This window comes from Orcinus orca, chromosome X (assembly GCF_937001465.1).
Source record: "Orcinus orca chromosome X, mOrcOrc1.1, whole genome shotgun sequence".
Lineage (NCBI taxonomy): Eukaryota > Metazoa > Chordata > Mammalia > Artiodactyla > Delphinidae > Orcinus > Orcinus orca.
In genome coordinates, this window is record NC_064580.1 from 20,091,815 (window position 1) to 20,118,863 (window position 27,049).

Below are 27,049 nucleotides of genomic sequence, written 5' to 3' on the forward strand. Positions count from 1 at the left end.
GGCAGCATCTCCAATTCTGCCCAAGTAGGAGATCCTAGCAGGCCTTAATTTGCTTCAGGGTGAGGACACTGGGTGCCGATGAGTGGACTCCCCAAAACAAAGGGGACCACACAGAGGCCCCCGGCAGGGGTAGCCAGGGAATAGGTCTCTTATCTCCCCTTCTGGTGTCTCAGGAAGGTGAAAGCCTTGGCCTGAGGCTGGCAGACAGACAGTAGGGAGGGTGGAGTCCCATATGCTACCTGAAGTCAAGGTAAGAAAACAGAGTTAGGACTGAGGGGCCACTGACTCCAGAAGAGTGGGCCCTTGTAAAGTCCTGCTCCTCAGAAGACCCCAACAGCTTTGGACAGATCTGGTTCATCCTGACTTCCAATTCAGAATTCCCAAGAAGGTAATGCCTTTGTTCTGAGGAGCACAGCTTCAAGGGAGTGGAGGGTGGAGTCCTGGGTCTGGTCAGGCATCACGATGAGGACCCTGAATGAGGAGCAAGAGGACCACTCACTCCAGAACAGAGGAGAATGCAGAGTCCCGCCCCTGAGGTCAGCCCCAGGAGGCCCAGGACAAAGCTTTCTGGCTGACCTGCCCCCTCTTTCCACTGGGGGTGGTCTCGGGGAGGCGAGGGCCTTGGTTTATGGGGAACAGCCTCACTCAGTAGAGACTGGAAATCTAGTGACTCTAAATGAGGATAAAGGGACTCCACCTAGAGCAGAGCCCTGCCACTGGATACCTCCCCTTGGCAAATCCAGGAATGTTGGCATGATGCGCCCCACGCCTTTCCTTTTAGAGCGTCTCAGGTAGATGAGGCACTTGGTCTCAGGGGCCAGCCTCAGGGGAGCACAGGGAGGAATTCCAGGTCATGCCAAGAGTCGAGCAGAGGACCATGAGGACTGAGGGAACCACCCAAATCATAAAAGCGGGGACGCCACAGAATCCCTCCCTTACTGTCGGCCATGAGTGACCACAGGCAGTCATGCCCACGTGAGGCAACCCTCACATCCTCCTAGGTGGTCTCGGGGAAGTAAAGGCTATAGTATGAGAGCACAGGCCTCTCTAGGTCACGGGAAGAGCCAGCGTAAGGACTCCGAGTGAGGACCAAGGGGAACGCACAACCGAAAAGAGAGAGGAACAAACGCATAGCCCCACCACCCTTTCGGCCCGGGGAAGCCCCAGGCAGGGGTAGTTCCATGTGTCACCCACTTGCCTCCGGCTCTGGAGGACTCAGGTCGGTAGAGGGGAGAGTCCCAGATCCTGACAGAGTGAGGACTATTGAGGTCACAAACCCCAGAAGAGCGGAGCCCGGGGAATCTTGCCCTCTGTGTTAGTCCTCATAAGGAAGCCCCTCAGAAATAGCTGTGGCTACACGTGGCCTACTCTGACTTCTGCTTCTGGGGACTCAGGGTGGTGAGGACTTTGCTCCGAGGCTGGCTGACTCAGCACAGGGGAAATTTCCAGGTTGTGCTAGGAGTTGGGGTGAGGACCTAAGGCTGGAGTGGAGCATGAAAACCATAACAATGGGGGCAGCACATCATCTCTCCCCTGCTGTCAGTCCTGGGAGACGCCTCGAGAGATGTCAGGCCGAGCAGAGGCAACCCTTAACTCCTCCCAGGGTGACAGAGAAGTGGGGACACTAATAGGTGAAGAGAGGGAGAAATTACAGGTCTTCCCAGGAGTCAAACTGAGGAAGGGCCTGAGTGAGGACCGGCGCAGCCAAGCATAATAAGGCCTGGATCTGCCGGCCCCAGCTTCCTGCCTTCAGAGACCACAGGTAGACGTGGGACATCAGGCTACCCTCACTTTCTTCTGTTGGCTCTCAGAGAGCGGTGGGCCTTTCTATGAGCACATGTCCTCAGGTAAAGAGACAGGAGCCACAGGCCTTCCCAGGAGTCAAACTGAGAACCCTGAGTGATGACTAAGGGGAACATGCCCCACCCGCTGAGCTGTGGGGACGACAAAGAGTCTAGCCTTGCCCCTGCTTTCAGCACTTGAAGGCTCAGGACAGGGCAGTCGGGCCGAGGCTCCTTTACATCAGGTCTAAGGGAGGTGAGACCCTTAGCCTGAAGGTAAAGCCATCAGAGGGCAGAAGGGTGGGTCCCAGGCCCTACGTGAAGCCAGCTGAGAGCACTGAATAGGGACTGAGGACCCAGTGATCCCAGGATAGAAAGGACTCCACAGCTGTCAGCACGGTGTTCCCCGTCAGGCCGGTGAGCTGGGCCACCACTCACTTCCTCCTCATGGGTCCCCGGGACCACTGAGGTGTCAACTGCAGAGCAACGGAGGGGAGGAAGCCCAGGCCCTGGCTGCCGTCCACCTAAAGATCCTGAAGATGAACTGAGCAGACTCCCCGCCCCAGGACACGGAAGGTCCCACTGGCAGCCCCTTCTGTCACCCCAGTGACACTCAGGTAGGCTGGCAGCCTGTAGCCCAAGGCTCACTCTACCGTCCGCCACAGGGGTCTCAGGGGACAGGCTGAGCAGGAGAACAGGAGCCCTGTGGGTCCTCGGGCAGTGCCCTCAAGGACCCTGCAGAGGCGGCCTTGGTTAAAGCCAGGGAGGAATCTCCCCGCTGAAGGTGCTCACAGCATCTCCTTGTCCCTCCCCCAGGTGCCCTCGTTGCCTGCCTTCCCGCCCACACTCCCGCCTGCTGGCCCTGACCTGTGTCATCATGCCTCGGGGCCGGAAGAGCAAGCGCCGTGCCCGCGAGAAACGCCACCAGGCCCGGGGGGAGACTCAGAGTCTCAAGGGTGCCCAGGCCACTGAGGCGGCGGCAGCGGCGGCAGAAGAGATGGAAGAGTCGCCCTCCTCCCCCGCTTCTGTTTCTCGGGGTACCGCCCCCGAGCTCCCCTGCTGCTGGCACTCGCCAGGAGCCTCCGGGAGCCCCAGCCACGAGCTCTCGTGATGCAGGGGTTTCATGCCCAGGATCTGAAGAGGGTGCCCAGAGCCAAGGTGAGGAGAGCGAGTCACACACGAGCGGGCCTGCCCCATCCTGGACGGTTCGCCTTTCCCTCCCCTACCTGGACACTGGTGGTTGCAGCATGCCCAGAGATCCTCCCTCTCGTGGTCAAGGACCACTGCTAGGTTTCCAGCCGTACCAGGACCAAGCAAGACAAAACCGCCAGCACAGGTTGACGCAGGCGCACCAAGACCTACAAGGTGACTCAAGGTACCCCAGGGTTCATTACGCCTCACTTGTAATAACTTAGCATTGCGGCTTTTGCTTCCCCGCCCCACCCCATGGGTTCTGCTTGGGTGCTTATGGGTAAGTGCCTGCATACTAGCAGGAAAGTTATATAGCCTAAAGCGGTCGATCGATTTGTCAGTCAAATAACACAGGACACAGGGAGGGACCACCACTCTACAAAACACAGCCCTACCCCATCGCGGGGCTGCTTCTGGTTTCCAGACAGCCCGCTCTCCTGCTTTCTCGGGAGCGTACCTTTGCTCTGCTTAACTGAACTCTTGCTACTTAAAACTGCTCTACGCCTCTCAACTGAACTCTTCCTCTTTGGGAGGGCAAGAGCCCAGGAAATCGCCATTCTGCCGGTGAAGTATGGATCGCATATTCATTACTTTTATCAGGTACAAGTTAAAGTTTTCATATTTCATAAAACAAATTTAGAAACCTTCCATTCCTTTTTGTGACCTAGAACAAGAAAACACAGCAATGGAAGAGGGATTTCCATGGAACTGTGAATAGACTCGGCAGTAAAATCATGTGGGTCAAGTAAAAAAAAGAAAAGAAAAAGCGTACATGGTGGTACATTTTTGGTTTCTTTTATTCTTTTAGTGCTTCTTTTTGTAAACCTGAAAGATGTTTTCTTAGATTATTCAAGATTGTGAGAGAAATTAAACAATAATAAAGTAGACATCCTTATCGTTGCCACTCTTATTCCCAACCATTAATTGAGCAGCTACTCTTTGGAAGGCTCCGTGGCACAACTGGGGATGGGAAGAAAAAGAAGACTGAGCCACTGTCCATAGACCTTCGGAGCCTAGGAGCTGCTGCCATGTCAAGATGGTGAGACACACTCTGAGACCTAAATAAATGGCAAGTTACAACAAGGGGTGAGAAAGAGAGGAGGTTCCAGACGAGAGCAGTCAAGTGTAAATGCTCTGAAGCAAGGAAGTCTGGAGCTTTGGGACACTGCAGTTCCCTTGAGGAGGTATTTTAAGTTAGGCGGGATGGTGGGCTAAATGAGGCTGAGTGAATTGTGGGGGGGGAGGGTGGGACCCTTAGATGGTGGGCCTCAGAGTTGACAGACTCAAGACTGGAATGGAAGCTTACCCTGAATTTTTACTTTGGGACTGTGGGTAAAACAGAGAGAATCTCCACCCGGGGCAGGAATAAAATGGCTTCCGTGTTCCTGTCCCAGTGCAGGTGAACACAGTGCACAAACTAGGTGTTTTAATCCCATCGCCTCCAGGGAGTTTCTGAGAAACAAGGATGATACTTCCTTGAAGTGAGATGTCAAGAAGCCACTGTGATAGCACTCTTTGCACTGGGGTCAAAGGGCCAGAGGCCACTCCCTTAAAGGGATGTTCTACTACTTACCTTAAGTGTAATCTGGGGAACTCCAAAGGAAGGCTACATTTTTGATGGTGGTGAAATTATAATGAAACTAGGGGTGGTTTGGATGAAAAGGCACCTGGGAGGGAAGCTGTTGGTCCTTGACGCAAATTCTAGAACCTCTGAGTAGCATCCAGCTGGGAGAGGTCCCTCTACACTCAAATGACATATTTACAAATGGGGAAATTTTACATAGTTTCACTGTCTAAGTAGTTTTGTTCGTTCCAAAGGTGCTGCGTATCGTATTTTCTGACATCTCATGAGATTAAAGAAAAAAATCCCAAAGAGTTGGTATTATGGTCTGGGGTCATAGTGATCGTAGTAATAAATGCCATTCTTGAAAGACCATTGTTGCAAGTGCTTTACAAACATCACGTATATTACAACAGCTCTACAAGATAGGGCTTATCAGACTCACTTTGCAGATGATGAACTTGCAATTTTCTCAAGTTCACAAGACTTGTGACAGAGCTGGGAATAGACCCTTGGTCTGAATTCGTCTAGAGGCCACACTGTTCCACTCTTCCCGGCCTGAGGCAGACCTAGTATCCTTTAATTCACTTGTCTCCTCACTACTTCAAACTGTATTTCAGGCAATTTAAAAAATAAAAAGCAAGCAAGCAAACAAAAAACCCTGTAGCCAAAGGACTATAAACAGTCCTGATGAAGGAAGGTTAATACAAGAATAAACTGTAATTTGGGGATTGTCTGTGGGCTTCATTTATCTAGAGTCCTCCTGCCCCTCGCGCCAGGGTTCCTTGAAAGCTCACTGCCCTGGTCCCAGCACGTGTGTTCAGCTCCAGCACTTTCCCACGTTAGAGCTCCTTTCTCCTGAGACTTCCCCAGTGTGCCCTCAAGTCCAACTCTGGAATCTGTTAATGGTGTGTTGAGACTGGCCTCTGAATAAATACACCAATGCGTGAGCTTACCTAGGAGGTCAATATCCAAAGCCTCCCTCATAAGTTGGAGATGAGGACCTGAATAGACATTTCTACAAAGAGGGTATACCAGTGGCCAAACAGTACATGAAAAGATGCTCAATATCATTAGTCACTAGGGAAACGTATACAAAAAAGACAGAGTGGGATACCATTTCACTAGGTTGGTTATAAAAATGGAAAGTAACAAGTGTTTGCGAAGATATGAAGAAACTGGATCCCTCATACATTGCTGGTAAGAATGTCAAATGGTTCAGCCTCTTTGGAAAACAGTTTGGTAGGTCCTCAAATTTAAACCAAGAATTAGTGTATGACCCAGCAATTCCATTCCTAGGTATATAACCAAAATAACTTAAAAACTGTATTCAAACAAATCTCTGTACCCAAATATTCAAAGAAGCATTATTCATAAAAGACAAAAAATGCAAACAACGCAAAATTTCCATCAGTGAATGAACAAACAAAATGTGGTATATTCTTATAATGGAATATTATTCAGTCATAAAAAGGAATGAAGTACAGATAACTGAGAGACCAGGGATGAACCTCGGAGACATTATGATAAATGATAAATGACAGGAGTCAGAAACAAAAGGTCACATATTGTATGACACCATTTACATGAATTGTCCAGGATAAGCAAATTCATAGAGACAGAAATCAGATTGATGGTTGCCCGGGGCTAGGGAGAGGTATGAATGAGAAGTAACTACTTGAAGGGTAAGAGGTTTTGTAAGCAGAGATAAGGGATTGGGAAGATGGCGGAGGAGTAAGACGCGGAGATCACCTTCCTCCCCACAGATACACCAGAAATACATCTACACGTGGAACAACTCCTACAGAACACCTACTGAACGTTGGCAGAAGACCTCAGACCTCCCAAAAGGCAAGAAACTCCCCACTTACTTGGGTAGGGCGAAAGAATGAAGAATAAACAGAGACAAAAGTATAGGGACGGGACCTGCACCAGTGGGAGGGAGCTGTGGAGGAGGAAAGGTCTCCACACACTAGAAGCCCCTTCTCGGGCAGAGACTGCGGGAGGCGGAGGGGGAAAGCTTCGGAGCCGCGGAGGAGAGCACAGCAACAGGGGTGCGGAGGGCAAAGCGGAGAGATTCCCGCACAGAGGATCGGTGCCGACCAGCACTCACCAGCCCGAGAAGCTTGTCTGCTCCCCCGCCGGGGAGGGCGGGGCTGCGAGCTGAGGCTCCGGCTTCGGAGGTCGGATCCCAGGGAGAGGACTGGGGTTGGCGGAGTGAACACAGCCTGCAAGGGGTTAGTGCACCACGGCTAGCCGGGAGGGAGTCTGGGGAAAAGTCTGGACCTGCCGAAGAGGCAAGAGACTTTTTCTTCCCTCTTTGTTTCCTGGTGCGCGAGGAGAGGGGATTAAGAGCGCTGCTTAAAGGAGCTCCAGAGACGGGCGCGAGCCGCGGCTAAAAGCTCGGACCCCAGAGACGGGCATGAGACGCTAAGGCTGCTGCTGCCGCCACCAAGAAGCCTGTGTGCGAGCACAGGTCCTATCCACACCCCCCTTCCGGGGAGACTGTGCAGCCCGCCACTGCCAGGGTCCCGGGATCCAGGGACAACTCCCCCAGGAGAACGCACGGCACGCCTCAGACTGGTGCAACGTCACACCGGCCTCTGCCGCCGCAGGCTCGCCCCGCACCCCGTGCCCCTCCCTCTGCCCGGCCTGAGTGAGCCAGAGCTCCCGAATCACCGGCTCCTTTAACCCCATCCTGTCTGAGCGAAGAACAGACGCCCTCCTGCGACCTACACGCAGAGGCGGGGCCAAGTCCAAAGCTGAACCCCAGGCGCTGTGCAAACAAAGAAGAGAAAGGGAAATTTTTCCCAACAGCCTCAGGAGCAGCGGATTAAATCTCCACAATCAACGTGATGTACCCTGCGTATCTGGAATACCTGAATAGACAACAAATCATCCCAAATTGAGGAGGGGGACTTTGGAAGCAACGATATATATATATTTTTTTCCCTTTTTCTCTTTTTTGTGAGTGTGTGTGTCTATGCTTCTCTGTGTGATTCTGTCTATATAGTTTTGCTTTTACCATGAGTCGTAGGGTTCTGTTTTTTTTATTACTTAAAAAATATTCTTTTCTTCATAATTATTTTTTATTTTAATAAGTTTATTTTATATTACTTTATTTTATTTTATCTTCTTCTTTCTCTCTTTCTTTCTTTTCTCCCTTTTATTCTGAGCCGTGTGGAGGACAGGCTCTTGGTGCTCCAGCCAGGCGTCAGGGCTGTGCCTCTGAGGAGGGAGAGCCAAGTTCAGGACACTGGTCCACAAGAGACCTCCCAGCTCCACGTAATATCAAACGGCGAAAATCTCCCAGAAATCTCCATCTCAATGCCAAGACCGGGCTCCACTCGACGGCCAGCAAGCTACAGTGCTGGACACCCCATGCCAAACAACTAGCAAGACAGGAACACAACCCCGCCCATTAGCACAGAGGCTGCCGAAAATCATAATAAGGCCACAGACACCCCAAAACACACCACCAGACGTGGACCTGCCCACCAGAAAGACAAGATCCAGCCTCATCCACCAGAACACAGGCACTAGTCCCCTCCACCAGGAAGCCTACAGAACCCACTGAACCAACCTTAGCCACTGGGGACAGACACCAAAAACAACGGGAACTACGAACCTGCAGCCTGCGAAGAGGAGACCCCAAACACAGTAAGATAAGCAAAATGAGAAGACAGAGAAACACACAGCAGATGAAGGAGCAAGGCAAAAACCCACCAGACCTAACAAGTGAAGAGGAAATAGGCAGTCTACCTGAAACAGAATTCAGAATAATGATAGTAAAGATGATCCAAAAGCTTGGAAATGGAATGGAGAAAATACAAGAAATGTTTAACAAGGACCTAGTGGACCTAAAGAGCAAACAAACAATGATGAACAACACAATAAAGGAAATTAAAAATTCTCTAGAAGGGATCAATAGCAGAATAACTGAGGCAGAAGAACGGATAAATGACCTGGAAGATAAAATAGTGGAAATAACTACTGCAGAGCAGAATAAAGAAAAAAGAATGAAAAGAATTGAGGACAGCCTCAGAGACTTCTGAGACAACATTAAACACACCAACATTCGAATTATAGGGGTCCCAGAAGAAGAGAAAAAGAAAGGGACTGAGTAAATATTGGAAGAGATTACAGTTGAAAACTTCCCTAATATGGGAAAGCAAATAGTTAATCAAGTCCAGGAAGCACAGAGAGTCCCATACAGGATAAATCCAAGGAGAAACATGCCAAGACACATATTAATTAAACTATCAAAAATTAAATACAAAGAACAAATATTAAAAGCAGCAAGGAAAAAACAACAAGTAACACATAAGGGAATCCCTATAAGGTTAAGAGCTGATCTTTCAGCAGAAACTCTGCAAGCCACGAGGGAGTGGCAGGACATATTTAAAGTGATGAAGGAGAAAAACCTACAACCAAGATTACTCTACCCACCAAGGATCTTATTCAGATTTGACGGAGAAATTAATAGCTTGACAGACAAGCAAAAGCTAAGAGAATTCAGCACCACCAAACTAGCTTTACAACAAATGCTACAGGAACTCCTCTAGGCAGGACACACAAGAGAAGAAAACGACCTACAATAATAAACTCAAAACAATTAAGAAAATGGTAATAGAAACGTACATATCGATAATTACCTTAAATGTAAATGGATTAAATGCTTGAACCAAAAGACACAGACTGGCTGAATGGATACAAAATAAAGACCCGTATATATGCTGTCTACAAGAGACCCACTTCAGCCCTAGGGACACATACAGACTGAAAGTGAGGGGACGGAAAAAGTTATTTCATGCAAATGGAAATCAAAAGAAAGCTGGAGTAGCAATTCACATACAAGACAAAATAGACTTTAAAACAAAGACTATTACAAGAGATAAAGAAGGACACTACATAATGATCAAGGGATCGATCCAAGAAGAACATATAACAATTGTAAATATTTATGCACCCAACATAGGAGCACCTCAATACATAAGGCAAATACTAACAGCCATAAAAGGGGAAATCGACAGTAACACAATCATAGCAGGAGACTTTAACACCTCACTTTCACCAATGGACAGATCATCCAAAATGAAAACAAATAAGGAAACACAAGCTTTAAATGATACATTAAGCAAGATGGACTTAATTGATATTTATAGGACATTCCATCCAAAAGCAACAGAATACACATTCTTCTCAAGTGCTCATGGAACATTCTCCAGGATAGATCATATCTTGGGTACAAATCAAGCCTTGGTAAATTTAAGAAAATTGAAATCGTGTCAAGTATCTTTCCCGACCACAACGCTATGAGATTAGGCATCAATTACAGGAAAAAACTACGTAAGGAATACAAACACATGGAGGCTAAACAACACAATACTTAATAACCAAGAGCTCACTGGAGAAAGCAAAGAGGAAATAAAAATTACCTAGACACAAATGACAATGAAACACGACGACCCAAAACCTATGAGATGCAGCAAAAGCAGTTCTAAGAGGGAAGTTTGCAGCAATAAAATCCTACCTCAAGAAACAAGAGAAATCTCAAATAAACAACCTAATCTTCCACCTAAAGCAATTAGAGAAAGAAAACAAAAAAAGCCCAAAGTTAGCAGAAGGAAAGAAATCATAAAGACCAGATCAGAAGTAAATCAAAAAGAAATGAAAGAAATGATAGCAAATATCAATAAAATTAAAAGCAGGCTCTTTGAGAAGGTAAACAAAATTGATAAACCATTAGCCAGACTTACCAAGAAAAAATGTGAGAAGACTCAAACCAATAAAATTAGAAATGAAAAAGGGTAACGACTGACACTGCAGAAATACAAAGGATGGTAAGAGATTACTACAAGTAACTCTATGCCAATAAAATGGACAACCTGGAAGAAATGGACAAATTCTTGGAAACGCACAACCTTGCGAGACTGAACCAGGAAGAAATAGAAAATATGCACAGACCTATCACAAACACTGAAACAGGAACTGTGATTAAAAATCTTCCAACAGGGGCTTCCCTGCTGGCGCAGTGGTTGGTAGTCCTCCTGCCAATGCAGTGGATGTGGGTTCATGCCCTGGTCCGGGAAGATCCCACATGCCGCGGAGCAGCTGGGCTCGGGAGCCATGGCCGCTGAACCTGCAAGTCCGGAGCCTGGGCTCCGCAATGGGAGAGGCCACAACAGTGAGAGGCCCGCGTATCGCAAAAAAAAAAAAAAAAAAAAAATCTTCCAAGAAACAAAAGCAAAGGGCCAGATGGTTTCACAGGCGAATTCTATCAAACATTTCGAGAAGAGCTAACACCTATCCTTCTCAAACTCTTCAAAAATACAGCAGAGGGAGGAACACTCCCAAACTCATTCTACGAGGCCACCATCACTCTGATACCAAAACCAGACAAAGATGTCACAAAGAAAGAAAACTGCAGGCCAATATCACCGATGAACACAGATGCAAAACTCCTCAAAAAAATACTAGCAAACAGAGTCCAGCAGCACATTAAAAGGATCATACACCATGATACAGTGGGGTTTACCCCAGGAATGCAAGGACTCTTCAATATACGCAAATCAATCAACGTGACACACCGTATTAACAAATGGAAGGAGAAAAACCATATGATCATCTCAATAGATGCAGAGAAAGCTTTCGACAAAATTCAACACCCATTTATGATAAAAAAAAAAAGTCCATAAAGTAGGCATAGAGGGAACTTTCCTCAACAAAATGAAGGCGATATATGGCAAACCCACAGCCAACATCGTCCTCAATGGTGAAAAACTGAAACCATTTCCACTAAGATCAGGAACAAGACAACGTTGCCCACTCGCACCACTACTATTCAACATAGTTTTCGAAGTTTTAGCCACAGCAATCAGAGAAGAAAAAGAAATAAAAGGAATCCAAATTGGAAAAGATAAGTAGAGCTCTCACTGTTTGCAGATGACATGATACTCTACATAGGGAATCTTAAAGATGCTACCAGAGAACTACTAGAGCTAATCAATGAATTTGGTAAAGCAGCAGGATACAAAATTAATGCACAGAAATCTCTTGCATTCCTATACTCTAATGATGAAAAATCTGAAAGTGAAGTTAAGAAAACACTCCCATTCACCACTGCAACAAAAAGAATGAAATATCTAGAAATAAACCTACCTAAGGAGACAAAAGACCTGTAGGTAGAAAATTATAAGACGCTGATGAAAGAAATTAAAGATGATACAAATAGATGGAGAGATATACCATGTTCTAGGACCGGAAGAATCAACATTGCGAAAATGACTCTACTCCCCAAAGCAATCTACAGATGCAATACAATCCCTATCAAACTACCACTGGCATTTTTCACAGAACTAGAACAAAAAATTTCACAATTTGTATGGAAACACAAAAGACCCTGAAGAGCCAAAGTAATCTTGAGAAAGAAAAACGGAGCTGGAGGAATCAGGCTCCCTAACATTAGACTATACAACAAAGCTACAGTGATCAAGATAGTATGGTACTGGCACAGAAACACAAATATTGATCAATGAAACAGGATAGAAAGTCCAGAGATAAACCCACGCACATATGGTCACCTTATCTTTGATAAAGGAGGCAAGAATATACAGTGGAGAAAAGACAGCCTCTTCAGTAAGTGGTGCTGGGAAAACTGGACAGCTACATGTAAAAGAATGAAATCAGAACACTCCCTAACACCATACACAAAAATAAACTCAAAATGGATTAAACACCTAAATGTAAGGCCACACACCATCAAACACTTACAGGAAAACATAGGCAGAACACTCTATGACATAAATCACAGCAAGACCCTTTTTGACCCACCTCCTAGAGAAATGGACATAAAAACAAAAATAAACAAATGGGACCTAATGAAACTTAAAAGCTTTTGCACAGCAAAGGAAACCATAAACAAGACCAAAAGACAGCCCTCAGAATGGGAGAAAATATTTGCAAATGAAGGCACTGACAAAGGATTAATCTCCAAAACATACAAGCAACTAATGCAGCTCAAAATGAAAAAAACAAACAACCCAATCCAAACATGGGCAGAAGACATAAACAGACATGGCTCCAAAGAAGACATATAGATTGCCAACAGACACATGAAAGAACGCTCAACATCATTAATCATTAGAGAAATGCAAATCAAAACTACAATGCAACATCATCTCACACTGGTCAGAATGGCCATCATCAAAAAGTCTACAAACAGTGAATGCTGGAGAGGGTGTGGAGGAAAAGGGAACCTTCTTGCGCTGTTGGTGGGAATGTAAATTGATACAGCCACTATGGAGAACAGTATGGACGTTCCTTAAATATCTAAAAATAGAACTACCATACGACCCAGCAATCCTACTACTGGGCATATACCCTGAGAAAACCATAATTCAAAGAGTCATGTACCAAAAGGTTCATTGCAGCTCTATTTACAATAGCCCAGAGATGGAAACAACCTAAGTGCCCATCATCGGATGAATGGATAAAGAAGACGTGGCACATATATACAATGGAATATTACTCAGCCATAAAAAGAAAGGAAATTGAGTTATTTGTAGTAAGGTGGATGGACCTAGAGTCTGTCATATAGAGTGAAGTAAGTCAGAAAGAGAAAGACAAATACCGTATGCTAACACATATATATGGAATCTAAAAAAAATAAAATAAAGAAAGAAAAAAATGGTCAGAAGAACCTAGGGGCAAGACAGGAATAAAGATGCACACCTACTAGAGAATAGACTTGAGGATACAGGGAGAGGCAAGGGTAAGCTGGGACAAAGTGAGAGAGTGGCATGGACATATATACACTACCAAACGTAAAATAGATAGCTAGTGGGAAGCAGCCGCATAGCACAGGGAGATCAGCTCAGTGCTTTGTGACCACCTAGAGGGGTGGGATGGTGGGGGGAGGGAGGGAGGGAGACGCAAGAGGGAATAGATAATGGGACATATGTATATGTATAACTGATTCACTTTGTTATAAAGCAGAAAGTAACACACCATTGTAAAGCAATTATACTCCAATAAAGATGTTAAAAATAAATAAATAAAACCAATATGGTACTGGCACAAAAACAGACATGAAGATCAATGCAACAGAACAGAGAGCCCAGAAGTAAAGCCCTGCACTTATGGGTCAATTAATCTACAACAAAGGTATTCAGAACATACAATGGGGAAAAGACAGTCTCTTCAATAGGTAGTGCCAGAAAACTAGACAGCTACATGTAGAAGAATTAAATCAGAACATTTGCTCACACCATATACAAAAATAAACTCAAAATTGATTAAAGACCTAAATGTAACACTGGAAACCATAAAACTCTTAGAAGAGAACACAGGCAAGGGGCTTCCCTGGTGGTCCAGTAGGTAAGACTCGGTGCTCCCAATGCAGGGGGCCCGGGTTCAATCCCTGGTTGGGGAAGTAGATCCTGCATGCATGCTACAACTAAGAGTCCGCATAGCACAACTAAGACCCGGCGCAGCCTAAATAAATAAATAAATAAATATATTTTTTAAAGTGTTTAAAAGAAACACAGGCAAGCACTCTGACGTTAATAGTTGCAATATCTTTTTGGATCTGTCTCTTAAGACAAAGGAAACAAAAGCAAAAAAAAAACAAATGGGACCTAATTAAACTTAAAAAGATTTTGCACACACCTGAAACTAACACAACATTGTAAATCAACTATACTCCAATAAAATTTTTTTTAAAAATAAAAAGTAAAAATTAGGGGCTTCCCTGGTGGCACAGTGGTTGAGAGTCTGCCTGCCGATGCAGGGGACACGGGTTCATGCCCCGGTCCAGGAAGATCCCACATGCCACAGAGCGGCTGGGCCCGTGAGCCATGGCCACTGAGCCTGCGCGTCCATAGCCTGTGCTCTGCAACGGGAGAGGCCGCAACAGTGAGAGGCCCGCGTACAGCAAAAAATAAATAAATAAAATAAAAATTAAAAAAAATTTTTTAAAGCTTTTGCACAGCAGAAAAAAATAATGAAAAATCAGTCTACTGAATGTGAGAAAATATTTGCAAATGGTATGACTGATAAGGTGTTAATACCCAAAATATAAAATCAGATCATACAACTGAAGAGCAAAAAACAACAAAAACCTGACTAAAAATGGACAGAATGGAATAGACATTTTTCCAAAGAAGACATACAAATGGCCCAAGAGGCACATGAAAAGATATTCTACGTTGCTAATCAGAGGAATGTAAATCAAAATCACAGTGAGATGTCACCTCACATCTGTCAGAGTGCAGAGTGGCTATCATCAAAAAGACCACAGGGCTTCCCTGGTGGCGCTGTGGTTGGGAGTCCGCCTGCCGATGCAGGGGACGTGGGTTCGTGCCCCGGTCTGGGAGGATCCCGCATGCCGCGGAGCGGCTGGGCCCGTGAGCCATGGCCGCTGGGCCTGTGCGTCCGGAGCCTGTGCTCTGCAACGGGAGAGGCCACAGCAGTGAGAGGCCCGCGTAACGCAAAAAAAAAAAAAAAAAGACCACAAACAACAAATGTTAGAGAGAATGAGGAAAAAAGGGGAAACCTGGTTCTCTTTTGGTGGGAATGTAAATTGGTACAACCACAATGAAAAATTGTATGGAGGTTCCTCAAAAAACTGAAAACAGAACTAGCACATGATCCAGCAATTCCACTTCTGAGTATGTATCTAACAGAAATGAAACAAACATGAATTCAAAAAGATACATGCACCCCAATGTTCATAGCAGCACTTTTTACAACAGCCAAGATACCGAAGCAACCTAAATGCCCATCGACAGATGAATGGAAAAAGAGGTACATATATACCATGGAATATTACTCAGCCATAAAAAAAGAATGAAATTCTGCCATTTGCAGCAACAAGGCTGTAACTAGAGGGTATTATGCTTAGTGAAATAAGTCAGACAGAGAAAGACAAATACTGTATGTTATCACTTATATGTGGAATCTAAAAAATAGAACAAAACAGAAACGGACTCACAGATACATATAGAGAACAAACTAGTGGTTACCAGTGGCTAGAAGGAAGCAGGGAGAGGCAAAACAGGGATAGAGGGCTAGGAAGTACAAACTACTCTGTATAAAATAAGCAACAAAGGTGTACTGTACAGCACAGGGAATATAGCCAACATTTTATAATAACTTTAAATGGAGTATAATCTATAAAAATATTAAATCACTATGTTGTACACCTGAAACTAATATTGTAAATCAACTATACTTCAATACCAACAACAAAATGAAGGATTCTGTTCAATGACAGAGTCAGCAGATAGATGACAGAACAGGAGAAATAATATATAATATCTAAAATGACAGGGACTAACATCTAGAACATAAAAGGAACAGCTTCTAAACAAAGACCCAAAAGGAAATGGGCAAATAAAATGAACAGGCAATTAATTCAAGAAAGCAATTAACTCAAGCATAATATGAGATGCTCAAGGTCGCTAGTAATTAGAGAAATTTATCACTTTACATTTATATCAGATTAGCAAAAATTAGAAAACTGGCATTCCTGTTACTATCACTGTATAACAAATTAGCACAAAAGTTAGTTGCTCAAAACAACCACCACCATTTTATTATTTTTCATGGTCTTTGTGGGACAGGGATTCAGGAACAATTTGGCTGAGAGGCTCTGGCCCAGGGTCAAAGGTGTCTGGAGCTGGAGAAACCAGGAGATGAGAGACATCTCTCTCTCCTTGTATGGCCTTCTCCTTGTGGTCTATAACATGGGCTACTTTGGTATTCCTGAGAGCATGGCCTCAGGGAAGTCAGATTTTGTACATGGTAAGCTCAAGGATTCATGGCAAGTCTTCTACCAAGCAAAAGAGAAGCTGAACCACCTTTCATAATGTGACCTCAAAAGTCACATAGTATTACTTTTGCCATATTATTTTCGGCCAAAACACTCACAAAAGCCTCCCTACGTTCAAGGGGAGAAGAACTGGACTTGACTTCCTGACAGTAAGTGGCGAGTTTTCTAGAGAAGAATGTGGGATGGGAGACATTGTTGCAGACATCTTTGGAAAATGCAGTATGTCACAGCTGGATAGTTCCAAGTTTTAAGGAACATAGGGTAATATAGAGTATAGACAAGCATGAATATTCTAGAAAGCAATCTGACAGTGCTGAGACAGATTAAGTGTATCTATACCATTTGACTCAGAATCCTCACTCCTGGCTATATATCCCTGAGAAATTCTCTTACAGTCTCTAAGAAGACATGTATAAGGATGGTTATCACAGCATTGTTTGGGGTAGCAAGGAGTTGGAGATAAGCTACGTTTCATCACCAGGGGACTGAGTAAGTAAAATATGATCAATGCTTACAATGGATTATGCAGCAGTTTGAAGCAACAGAGTAGATGTACACACAGTAACATGAATAGAATATTAAAAATTATGGTGCTGAAAAATAAGAAACAGAATGAGATGCATAGCACAATGTTACTAACAGTTTTGTTTATTAAAAATTCACGCACTTAAAACAATGTAAGTTTTCTAGAGCACAGAGAAATGAAGGGTAGACCTTACCAATTAAATGTTTGCCTGTGTCCAGGGGAGGAGACTGGGAGTAGAAATTGGGGAGAAAAAAGGAAAATGAAGCGACAAAACAAGAGAGGGACATTACACTGGCCAATTGTGTGCCTTGAACTGAGGAGTATAAATAACTCTACTCTTTTTTTAAATATGTTTTATTTATTAATTTATTTAGGCTGCCCCAGGTCTTTGTTGTGGCATGTGGGATCTTTAGTTGTGGCATGTGGGATCTTTAGTTGTGGCATGTGGGCTTCTTAGTTACGGCAGGCATGTGGGATCTAGCTCCCCGACCAGGGATCGAAACCGGGCCCGCTGCATTGAGAACGTGAAGTCTTAACTACTGCACCACCAGAGAAGTCCCTAACTCTACTCTTTACATCTGATTTAATAACAATCTCCAAGGGCAAAGTGAGAAGGGTTGTACTAGGTAGGACTTTAGTCAATAACCTTCTGAAAACTTAGAGTGACACACAGACCAAGTTACAGATGTTTCTGTAACTCAGTCTATTCATCTTTCAAAATGTGATTTGAAATAAAGTCTATGATTGGAGATCAATGAAAGGTGTATTTTCAGGCAGAAAAGGTTTTTCAGAAATCTTCAACTAACAGATCACATAGATGTCACTTTAAGGCTAGAATCTGAGTATTCGAAAAAAAATTTAACAAGGTTTCTAAATATATGGTGCTAAGGAAAAAAGAAATGAATTAGATTTTTAAATAGCCTTTGAAGTAAATTAAATTGACATACGTAAAACAGCAATACATACTTTGCAATAAAAACACATTAAAATGGCTGCCTATGGGGTAATGAGAAGGGAGTATGGGGGAGAAATACTTCATTAACTAGTAAGTTGTCATACCTACATTTGGATTTTAGATGAGGCAAATAAATATTTTACTGAAATAATTACAATTCTGAGAAAAATATATTTTAAACATTCCATTATTCCTATTATTAAAATATTTTAAGTTCTATGATGTCTCAAGGGATTGAATCTGATTTAACACAGTTAGGAAACAACCACAGGCCCAAGGGCAGAAAGCTGGGAAACAGTCAAAGGCCTTATTTCATTTCCTTGATATAACCTTGACATCTGAGTTCAGTGTCAGTTTGACTGGCGTGTGCCTCTTTTTGCTTGGCATTCTCATTTAATAACGTAGTTACAGCTATAAAACTTGAGATACTGTCACAAGAGACAGAGAGAGCTGAAGCTGAACTAAAAAGCTATGAGAATATTAGCCCTATGGGGTGAAAGAAATATTAAAATGTCAACCATGGCCCTAGGTTTCCACACCAGAATCCTTTACAGATTTAACAAAAGGCTACTTTAATTTGCAACCCCCAGAAGACACCCTTAATGAGACTGGAAAAGAAAAACTGCCCTGCATCTCTCATTCTCTCCCATTTGAAACCTGAGAAAAACTGAGCAATTTGCACATTTAACCTCTTTCTCAAGGTCACTGACAGTAACATTTGTTTACTGGTTTTTATTTTCTAGGATTTTGAAGGGGAGGGAGAGGAGAAAAAAATCATAGATCTGAATTAGCTATACTTATGAAATTCTTTTAAAACTGCCATTGCAGCCCAGTGCTTCTAAGTGCTCTTATCTGAACATTTGTGATGGGCCTCAATTCAACACAAGCAGACAGCAATCCAGGAGATCCAACTTCTATTTCCAATTAAAATTTAACTTTTTTTTAAACTGACCTCACACTTTGAGTTGCCTCCTTTTAAGAGATATTAATATTTAACAATTCCTTCAACATCGTAAAATAATTTGAGTTGATATAATGTATGAAGGAGAAATACATTTTAAAAAATCTCCCCAAATAAAAAAGACATTTTCCACAAATCTCTTTTTTTACAGTATGAATAACCCTACCTTCATTCTTTAGCCTTTACTTGAATTAAAAATATAATATATATATTAGGGTCTCCTCAAGAAAAGATGCATCGAGAGGTAGGCAAAGCGAAATTCAGCAACGTGCACTTTTCTCCTGGCTGGTAGTTGCAATTAGAGGGGGAATTCCAATGATGATAATATGAACAAATAAACATGTATTAACTTTGGTAAGTACTTAACTATGTGCTAGACACTCTTTTAAGTACTGCAATGTATTAACTCATTTAACCCCTACAACAACCAATGTTATCCCCATTTTACAGACGCTTAGGAACTGAAAGATGAAGTAACTTGTTCTAGGTCGCAGTGTTAGTAAGTGGTAGAACAGGGATGCAGCTCTAGGCAATAACATTCTTAATTTTTCCTTGTCTTCTATAACCACTGTCTGAATCGTGTATCCAGTAAGTTACTTAAAAATCCCAGGCTTTAGTTTTCTTATATCTAAAATAAAGATATCGCAGATCCACAATCCACAGTTCCAAAATCCAAAATGCTCTAGAAACCAAAAGAATTTTTTCATTCGGCTAATTCATCTGACCTGAACGCATTTGACAGTCCCCTCACCTTTCCTCCCTCATCCTCCTGTCCAATCTTATTTTAGGAAGCTTTCTCTGGAGCCTCCTGCTCTTTCCACGCTGAGCCAAGTGGGCCTCCCCTGTGCTCCAATAGCATTTCAGATTAGATTTTGACTAGGTGGGAGTGTGTTTTAGTCAACAGTCTTCTTCACCTACCTACTCTCCTCCTTTCCTCATCCTTTTAGTTAGAAATCATCCACAATGCTCTCCTCAGAGATAAACGATATTCAAATTCAGAGTTTAAGTTATCTAAAGTACAAAAATTGTTAGAGTATAAGTAAGACAAAATGTGGTCTTAGAGAACCCTAATAAAGTATCCCTGGATGCAAGGGCATGTAGGGAAAGCATCGCTTCTGTCTCTGAAACTAGCAGTAATTAGTTTCAATGTTTAATATGGTCAGAAGCCAGGGCACAAAATTCAGGCAGGCACATTTCTACAACTTATACCAGATTGTTGGGCGCTGATGGAAAAAGAATGACTATAATAGTCAGAAATTATTACAGAAGAAGAATTCCATATTGAATATTCAAGTAAGTCAGGTAGGTGAAAACCATTTTATTGAGAAATATTGTTTTCATTTTTTCCTAGAAAAAATAAATTACTCATAATTGACATAATTAAAAGAAAGTACAAAAATATCACAGGTTGTTACAGTTTCATCTGTGGACTATATGATATTAGTTTTTTTTTCTTGACGTGCAATGATTTTAAAATGGCAGTTTGTTTTACAACCTGTAGGTTTTGTCATTTAATACATGGTAGTTTTAGTTTGCAGCTCTCAGCATGATCAGCACAAAGAGAATAAACTATCAGCTTTCGAAATTGTGACTTCACTATAGTTCTCAATGCCTGTTTATTTTTATTTTCTAATTTTGAAATAGACAAGCTGGTTGCTTTTTTTCAAGTACAACGTTAGCTCATAAGTGATGCCTGTTCATGAACAAATCACATGTAACACTAATAGCATAAGCTGTAAAGTTTGAAAAAGCCTTTTGAGGGGTTGAATGCTGAATTTTTCTGCAAGGTACAAAATGACTCAGGTAATTCGGTTTATCTTAGGGAACAGTTGTTCAAAGTTAGCATCATATGAAATGACAAGTCCATAAGATATGGTGGTATATGAAGTCAATTCCTTTTAATACTGTTTCATTAGTTACAACATGCCATTCAAGGGTTGACTGCAGTTTGAAATTTGGTTTGCTCAGCTATGACAAACAAATGGAAATAAAACAGACAAATCTCCTTAATGAATTCAGTGGTCTTGTCTAATTGAGAGCTTTCCCTCCTTTGTTAATGATAAAATTACTTTCATGCTATGTTTTCCTAAGTAATGTAGCCAGTATCTAACCAATACGGTGGTTCTACTCATTAATAATGGGCTTACCTGTCTTGAATAAGTAACCTTTTGGTCTCTTTTCTCCTTGCTTCTACTCATTTTTCCCTCAGTGAGGAAAAAAGTCTTTGCAACAGAATGTCAATTTGCAAATGCCTTGTTTATATCTTTATGCACATTTTCCTTTATGTCGTAGTTCTCCCACCACTATTTTCTCATTTCTACCATGGCTTATTCTCTCTTCTCTGGTCACACTTCAATGTGTCATATGGGTGACGCAAAGCTGAAGTGGCTTAGTTTATAGACCATAAAACTTTGATGATGGTTAAGTTAATTTTGCATGAAGATCAAGGAGCCAAAGCTGCAGAAGTCATTCACAGAAAACAACTCTGCAAGTGATAGGTTACTGTCTAGTTAAACTGGGCCAGGCTCTTTGCCCAATATTATTTCAAACAGCATTATTCACAGTGTACCTCCTGCTTGTGACAGTGTTTGCCTTTCTAAAACTGTTATGGTTTAAAAAATAACTGTTTCTGTATGACTGATTCATTTATTCAGTCATTGAAAATATAATACCGCTCTCTAAAATAAAGTCTGGATCTAACTTGATAGTTAAGCAGGTGAAAATCTTGGCTTTTCTTCTTACAATTACCAAATTTTATTTTCCAAACACCCATAGGCTCATGACTTTCCCAAAGACTCTGTGTAATTAAGTCTAAGAGAACCCATTAGTAATTCCAGAATAACGGCTCTCAAGATGCAATCAAATGACAGTGATTCAGTCATTCACTGATTTGTTTACAAACAAGGAACACAAATAATGCCCTTGGGGAAGCAGCACCCTAGTGGGGAAAAATTCTTTTATCCGTCACATAAACAAAATATTTTATTAGGCATTTATTGCTGTATTACAAATTACTTTAAAACCCACTGACCTAAAAGTAAACATTTATTATCTCACAATTTCTATAGGTAAGGAATTCAGGAATGGCTTAGCTAGATGGTTTTCACTCAGTCTCTCATGAGGCTGAGGTCAAGCTGTCATCCAGGGCTGTAGTCATGTTAGGTTGACTGGAGATTCCAATTTACCTGAGTCAATCCTGGTTATGCCCCTTTTCCTGGCATAATTATAATTAGCATTCCATTTCATTTTCAAAAGTGTCCTAGATTGTAAAATACATTAATCACTGAACTAATTAAGAAGCTATATCCAGAGCAGACTATTCCTAACATGAAAAAAATGTCTGCTCTTTCAATTTCTTATCCTTTCACCCCCTCTGCACCCCAAATACATACAAAGTAGCTTTCCTTCCTTTCTGATTTCAAGTTATTTCACCCTTCCATTAATTCTGAGAGCATCCAATATCCATTTAATAAATTTCCATTTGTTTAAATTAACCTAAGTCAAGTTCTGTTGCTTGCAGCTAAAGAATCCTAAACTGATAACGACCATGTTGTGGTTATTCTGTTTTATGCTAATAGCAATGTATATTTATGAAAAGGTTTTAAATCTATTGAGGTGATGGGAAGAATTATATGTACACTTTTAAACAGTTGCTTATTTGCTATAGTGCAGAGAAGAATTAGAAGGATGAGATCAGAAATGGGAGAGCTAGTTAGGAGCTACTGCAGTAATCTGCTTGATACCAGATGATGTTGTAGACTAGGATATGGGTTATGAAGACAGGGAGATGTAATGGCTTTAAGAGATTTAAGCGGTGAAACTGACAGGACTTAATGGTGGAATCAATACAGAAAGAAAAGGACACATAGATACTAAGAATGATTCCTATGTATTTGGCCTGTCTAGGGGATGTGTGATGAGTCTATTAAATGTAACAGAAGACACAGGAAGAGAAACAGATATGTGAGTTTGAGGTTCCTCTGAGATATTCTAGAAGGGAAATTGAGCAGGCAGTTGAACACACATAAGGGTAAGCACTGAGGAGTGGTCTGGGCTACAGAAATATTTGCATGTCATCTTCCTACAGACAGTAAAAAAAAAAAAAAAAAAAAAAAAAAAAAAAGCCATGAATAGGGTGAGATCACCTAGATCAGTGCTTAACCCTGGCTGAACATTAGAATCACCTGAGGAGTTTTTTGTTGTTGTTTTGCTTTGTTTTCTTAAGCTCATGCCTGGGCTCAGAGATTCTGATGTAATTGGTTGTGGTAGGCCTACTACGTTTAAACACCTCCACATAAATAAAGATTAGAGTAGAAATAAATGAAATAGAGAACAGGAAAACAATAGAAAAGATTGAAAAAAAAAACCAAGAGGTGGGTTCTTTGAAAAGATAAACACAATTGACAAACCTTTAGCTACACAATCCACGAAAAGAAGAGAAAGGACCCAAGTCAAAATTATAAATGGAAGAGGAGACATTACAACTGATACCACGGAGATACAAAGGATCATAAGACACTATTATGAACAACAGTTGACTCTTAAACAATACGGCTTTGAACTGCATAGGTCCACTTATACATGTACTTTCAATAAATAAATTAGAAAAATTTTTGGAGATTTGTGACAACTTGAGAAAACTTGCAGATGAACCACATAGCCTAGACATATCAAAAAAATTAAGAGAAGTTAGGTATGCCATGAATGTATAAAATGTATGTAGACACTAATCTATCCTTACATAGACATAAGATGAGTAATTTAATATAAAACTAATAAGGTGTTAGTTTTCTTACTGTTTTATAACTTTGTTTTCAAAGAATTACATTACCTCATAGAACATGTCTCTCATAATTGGAAAAACTGTGTATTAGCCTATGGTCACAGGTAAGTTTATTTTTAATGTAACAATGTTTCCAATACTGTATTATGAATATAACTGTAATACTATGTATCATAAACATTTTATAATGATTCATTCACCAGTGAATAGGCTAAGCTACCATGAAGCAACAGTATTGAGTACACTAGGGTGCTATAAAGCAATCATATTGCTGCTTCTTTCTTGTCAATGCATGAATCATTAGACATGTAAATAAACATGAATTTCTTTTTCACATTATCTTTCCATTTTGAGTGTTAGTGACACATATAACATCTACAGTGTTTTGTTTAAGAAAATATCGATGTCATCATTGATAGATGGTTCATCTTGTAAACAGACAACATAAACTTACAGTATCAGTAAATACAATACAGTACTATAAACGTATCTTCTCTTCCCCATGACTTTAACATTTTCTTTTCCCTAGCTTACTTTATCGTAAGAATACAGTGTATAATACATATGACATACAAAATACGTGTCAATGAACTGTGTATGGTATCAGTAAGGCTTTCAGTCAATAGTAAGCTATTAGTAGTTCAGGTTGGCACGAGTCAAAATTTCTGTGTGGATTTTTTTTTTTTTTTACTTTGTGAGGGAGTCAGTGCCCCTAACCTCCATTTTTTTCAAGGGTCAACTGCACATGTCAACAAACTGAACCTAGAAGAAATGTATAAACTCCTAGTAACATACAACCTACCAAGACTGGATCATGAAGAAACAGAAAATCTGAACACACCAGTGATGATTAAGGAGACTGAATCAGTAATCCAGAAGCTCCCAAGAAAGAAAAGACCAAGATCAGAATTCTTCTCTGGTAAAATTTTACCAAACATTTAAAGAAGTATTAATACCAATCTTTAGCAAACTATTCCAAAAAACCAAAGAGGAGGGAACACACTGTCAACCTCATTTTAGGAGGCCTGCATTTCCCTGGTACCAAAGTCAGATAATGACATCGTTAAGAAAATTACAGGCCAATATCCCTGATGAATACAGATGCAAAAATTCTCAACAAAATACTAGCAAACGAAATTCAGCAGCACATCAGAAGGACCATATACTATTTTCAGGTGGGATTTATCCATGGATGAATAAACAGGATGGTTCAACATACATAAATCAGTGTGATATATCACATCAACAGAACGAAAGATAAAAACCACAAGATCATCTCATTAGATACAGAAAAAGCATTTGAAAAAATTCAACATTCATTCACAATAAAAACTGTCAACAAATTACGTATATAAAGAATGTACCTTAACATAATAAAGGCCATATGGCATAAGCCCACAGTTAACATCATACTCAACGGTCAAAGGTTGAAAGCATTTCCTCTAACTTCAGGAACAAGAAAGGGTGCCGACACTCACCACCACTATAACATAGTAGTAGAAAAGTCCTAGCAAGAGCCATCAGGCAAGAAAAAGAAAGAAAAGGCATCAGAATTGGAAAGGAAGGTATAAAATTATTTGTCTCCAGAGAACATGATTTTATACACAGACAATCCTAAAGAATCCACTCAAAAATTGTTAGATATGGGCTTCCCTAGTGGCTCAGTGGTTGAGAGTCTGCCTGCCGATGCAGGGGACACGGGTTTGTGCCCCAGTCCGGGAAGATCCCACATGCCGCAGAGCGGCTGGGCCCGTGAGCCATGGCCGCTGAGCCTGCGCGTCTGGAGCCTGTGCTCCACAACAGGAGAGGCCACAACAGTGAGAGGCCCGTGTACCGCAAAAAAAAAAAAATTGTTACAAGTAATCAACAGTAAAATTGCAGGATATAAAATCAACACACAAAAATCAATATAATTTCTATACATTAACAATGAATTAACTGAAACAGAAATAAAGAAAACAATCCCATTTACCACAGCATCAAAAACAATGCTTAAGAATACATTTAACCAAAGAGGTAAAATATCTGTACACTGAAAACTATAAAATATTGATGAAAGGAACTGAAGAAGACAAATTAATGGAAAGATATCCCATGTTCATGGATTAGAATTAATACTGTTAAAATGCCCATGCTACCCAAAGCCATCTATAGATTTAATGCAATCCCTATCAAGAGGTCCAGTGGCATTTTTTCTTTCTTTCTTTCTTTTTTTTTTTTACAGAAATAGGAAATACAATCCTAAAATTTGTATGGAACCTCAGAAGACTCCAAAGAGCCTAATCAATCTTAAGAAAGAACAAAGCTGGAGGCATCACACTTTCTGATTTCAAACTATATTACAAAGCTTTAGTAATCAAAACAATATGGTATTGGCATAAAAACAGACACATAGACCAATTGAATAGAATCAAGGGCCCAGAAATAAATGCATTCATATACAGTCAAATAATATTTGACAAGGGAGCCAAGAATACTCAATGGAGAAAAGACAGTCTCTTCAATGAATAATACTGGGAAAACTGGATATTCACATGCAAAAGAATGAAACTAGACCCCTAACTTACACACTCACAAAAATTAACTGGAAATAGATTAAAGACTTAAATATAAGCCCTGAAACCATATAACTAAAAGAAAACATAGGGGAAAAGTTTCTTGACATGGGTCTTGGCAATGATTTTTTGGATGTGACATCTAAAGCACAAATAAAATCAAAAACAAACAAATGGGGGCTTCCCTGGTGGCACAGTGGTTAAGAATCCGCCTGCCGATGCAGGGGAAATGGGTTCGAGCCCTGGTCCAGGAATATCCCACATGCTGCGGAGCAACTAACCCATGCACCACAACTACTGAGCCCACGTGCCGCAACTACTGAAGCCCGTGCTCCTAAAGCCCATGCCCCGCAACAAGAGAAGCCACTGCAACGAAAAGCCCGTGCACCACCATAAAGAATAGCCCCTGCTCGCCGCAACTAGAGAAAGCCCGCACGCAGCAATGAAGACGCAATGCAGCAAAAAATAAATTAAATAAATTTTTTAAAAATAATACATATCTGATATTAAAAAAAAACAGTGGGACTACATCAAACTAAAAAGCCTCTGCACAATGAAAGAAACAATCAACAAAATGAAAAGATGACAAATGGAACAGAAAAAAATACTTGCAAACCACACATCTGATTAGGGTTAATATCCAAATTATATAAGGGCACTCATACGACTCAATAGCAAAACAAACAAATAATCCAAATTAAAAATGAGCAAAGAACCTGAATAGACATTTTTCCAAAGAAAATAATTAAATGGCCAACAGGTACATGAAATGGTGCTCAACATCACTAATTATTAGGGAAAGGCAAACCCAAACCACAGTGGTATCACCTCACACCTGTTACAATGGCTTTCATCAAAAAGACAAGAGATAACAAATGCTGTCAAGGCTGTGGAGAAAAGCAA